The sequence below is a fragment of the Macaca mulatta genome, chromosome 3, assembly GCF_049350105.2.
Source record: "Macaca mulatta isolate MMU2019108-1 chromosome 3, T2T-MMU8v2.0, whole genome shotgun sequence".
Lineage (NCBI taxonomy): Eukaryota > Metazoa > Chordata > Mammalia > Primates > Cercopithecidae > Macaca > Macaca mulatta.
The window spans coordinates 16,645,420-16,649,387 of NC_133408.1; the positions used below are offsets into that span (position 1 = coordinate 16,645,420).

At 39.4% G+C, this 3,968-nt stretch overlaps 1 pseudogene; it reads left to right on the forward strand.

Annotated features, from left to right (window-relative positions):
• The first annotated feature begins 1,185 nt into the window (after positions 1–1,185).
• Positions 1,186–1,712, forward strand: LOC100425934 (transmembrane protein 14C pseudogene; annotated as a pseudogene).
• The last annotated feature ends 2,256 nt before the right edge of the window (positions 1,713–3,968 follow it).

A 3,968-nucleotide genomic window follows, 5' to 3' on the forward strand; every position in this document is an offset into this window, starting at 1 on the left:
GAGTCTCTCTTTTTCTATAGTTTGGATTAATTTTAGGAGGAATGGTACCAGGTCCTCTTTGTACTTCTGGCAGAATTCAGCTGTTAATCCGTCTGGTTCTAGGCTTCTTTTTCGTTAGTAGGCTATTAATTACTGCCTCAATTTCAGAACTTGTTATTGATCTATTCAGGGATTTGACTTTTTCCTGGTTTAATCTTGGGAGGGTATGTGTGTCCAGGAATTTATCCATTTCTTCTACACTTTCTAGTTTTTTTGTGTAGAGATGTTTATAGTATTCTCTGGTGGTGGTTTGTATTTCTGTGGGATCAGTGGTGATATCCCCTTTATCATTTTTTATTGTGTCTATTTGATTCTTCTCTCTTTTTTTCTTTATCAGTCTGGCTATTGTGCTATCTATTTTGTTCATCTTTTCACAAAACTACCTCCTGGATTCATTGATTTTTTTGAAATTTTTTTTTGTGTGTCTCTATCTTCTTCAGTTCTGCTCTGATTTTAGTTATTTCTTGTCTTCAGCTAACTTTTGAATTTGTTTGATCTTGTTTCTCTAGTTCTTTTAATTGTGATGTTAGGGTGTCAATTTTAGATCTTTCCCATTTTCTTCTGTGGGCATTTAGTACTAATAATTTTCCTATAAACACTGCTTTAGCTGTATCCCAGAGATTCTGGTACATTGTGTCTTTGTTCTCATTAGTTTCAAAGAACTTATTTATTTCTGCCTTAATTTCATTATTTACCCAGCAGTCATTCAGGAGCATGTTGTTCAGTTTCCATGTAGTTGTGTGGTTTTGAGTGAGTTTCTTAATCCTGAGTTCTAATTTGATTACACTGTGGTCTGAGAGACTGTTTGTTATGATTTCCGTTCTTTTTAAATCAAATTCAGCATCCATTCACTGTAAAAAAAAAAAAAGTGATTAGTAAAATTTGTGAGGAATATTTATCTTTTACAAGACGAATTTTAGCATCAAGTTTTTGGTTGAAATCCTAAAAATTCCCACAAATAAGTAATAAGATAATTGTGTCCACCACCATCATTTAAAAAAATTAATAATGTAATAAGATGAAATAATGCATGTAGCTAATGTAAGACTACGGGAGCTCTCCCCAACCTGCCACCAGGACGCAGAGCGTCCGCCGCCCTGTGTCCGGCGACACCTCGCTGTCATCCCCCCGGCTTGTGCGCCCTTGTAGACAGCCCGGGGCCTTCGTGAGACCGGTGCAGGCCTGGGGTAGTCTCCTGTCTGGACAGAGAAGAGAAGAATGCAAGACACCGGCTCAGTAGTGCCGTTGCATTGGTTTGGCTTTGGCTACGCAGCACTGGTTGCTTCTGGTGGGATCGTTGGCTATGTAAAAGCAGGCAGCGAGCCGTCCCTGGCTGCAGGGCTGCTCTTCGACAGCCTAGCCGGCCTTGATGCTTACCAGCTGTCTCAGGATCCAAGGAACGTTTGGATTTTCCTAGCTACATCTGGTACCTTGGCTGGCATTATGGGAATGAGATTCTACCACTCTGGAAAATTCATGCCTGCAGATTTAATTGCAGGTGCCAGTTTGCTGAAGGCCGTCAAAGTTGGAGTTAGTATGTTCAACAGACCCCATTAGCAGAAGTCATGTTCCAGCTTGCACTGATGAAGAATTAAAAATCTGCATCTTCCATTATTTTCAATGTATTAACAGAAATAAGTGCAGCATTTTTGCATCTGACATTTTACCTAAAAAACAAACAAACAAACAAAAAGACACCAAACTTGGCAGAGGGGTGGAAAATCAGTCATGATTACAACTCTACAGAGGTGGCGAATATGTAACAGAAGAGCTTAATAAGACCCTAATAGAGATTGATTCTTGTATATTGATGTTATCTCTTCTTCTTTCTGTATCTATAGGTAAATCTCAAGGATAAAATATTAGATGTCAACTTTGAGGGCCCTGAAATCCCATTCTGTGCTCTGAGGAACAGTGTGAAAAAATCTCTTATGAGATTTAGAATATCTGTTCTTTTGCTCATCTTAGACCACAGACTGACTTTGAAATTATGTTTAGTGAAATATCAATGAAAATAAAGGTTACTATAAATAAATAAATAAATGAAAAAGAGTACGTGAGTTGGCTATTGACTCAGAAAACCTAAAAGAACAGCTAAAAATATTAAAAATAAATAATAAATTTCTCAAGGGCATCAGTTATAAATAAATACACAAAAATAAATACCAATAAAATCTGGTAGTGAATACACTGGAAACAGGGTGAAGTCAAGACAGCAGACTCTTCACTCATTTATTTTACAGTTGTGATTCTCCAACTTCAGCATGCATAAGAATCACTGGAGGCCCTGCTGAAACAGATTGCTGGGCCTCAGACATGCTGATTCCAGAGATGCTGATTCAGTTTTTCCAGGTGGGGCTTGAGAATTTGCCTTTCTAACAAGTTTGTAGTGATCCTAATGCTGCTGGTTCCTGGACTACATTTGAATAGCCTACAACTCTGTGAAGTTGAAGTCTTATCCAGCCGTGTTCCACAAAAAAGCAAGCCTTGCTATATTTTCAGTACCCTTTCATGTGTGCTACCCCAGTGAAGTACACCTTCACCTCCGGAAGCCCACTCCCTCATTGGGACTTTATAATCCAGCATTCATCCATTTCCCACACTCGCCTCTAAGTTTTGGAAGAAAACATTCATCTGTTTCCCAATTTTACCTCTAAGTTTTGGAAGAAACATGGGTCCTCCTGTTTCTTCCAAAACTTAGAAGTAGAGAACAAAGGTAACAACTCCACCATCAACCCTAATTCAATGTCATTGCCATTCCTAAAACTTAAAAGGAAGAGAAGATGGAAAAGAAAAGATAAGGAGTAGAGAAAACCGTCCAGAGAAGCAGAAAGGAAAGCCTCCAATACAGCCACGCCATTGTTGGCGATGGTTTTTATCTGTAAGTTTCTCAGTCTTGCAGCATCCACTCCCCATGACTTTTGATCCCCTTGTACTTGCTCATTGCTTTTCTCAGATACTGTGCTTTCAGATTCATTTGGTTTCAGATTCATTGCTTTTCTCAGATATTGCACTTTCAGATTCATTTGAAGCTTTCGTTTATTTAGAGCAGTGACTCAAATCTGAATGCATGCCAGATTCCATTAAATGGCTAAACCTGAGTCCCACCTTTGAGATTTTGGTTTTGTTGGTCTGAGATGGGAGTATTGTCATTTTATTAAAGTTTTCCCATGAAATACAATGCACCTCTATGATTGAGAAGAGATCCCTATCACCTCAAAGTTGGCTAAGAAGAATTGTGCTACAGACCAGAGAAGTGAGAATTTTCCCCAAATCGCCAAACCATCTTTCTTTGCTTCCACCTGGAAATGTATACTTTCCATTTGATTGAGATTAAAGTTCAAAAGTATCTCTGTAGTTAAATTTGTGTGGAGAATGCAAATTATCTTATAACCACAGCTGAGGATTCAGGCAGCTCACCGTCTGACTTACGGTTGATGACTGATTTTTATGCATCAACTTGGCTAAGCTTCAAAGACCAAATGTTTGGTCAAACACCAGTCTAAAGGTTGCTATGATGACATTTTTCAGATAAGGTTGGTATTTAATCAGCAGACTTGAGAAAAGTCACGTACCTTCCATAATGTGGGTGAGCTTCCTCCAGTTAGTTGAAGACCTTAAGAGAAAAGGGTGACATCTACCAGAGGAAGAGGGAAATCTTCCTTCAACCTGAGTTTACATTCAAGTTGCCCATCAGCTCTTCCCTGGGTCTCCAGCCTGCTCAGCAGATTTTGATTTTGCTAACCCCTACAATCATGTGAGCCAGTGCCTTAAAACCTGCCTCCTCTCTCACTCTCTTTCTCTGTATCCCTCTCTCCCTTTCTCTCTCTTTCTTGTCCCCCAGTTTCTCTCCCTTTCCTTGCCTCACTCTCTTCTCTCTCTACCCCCTTATCTCCCTTCTGGCCTCTCTCCTCTCCTCCTCCTTTTCT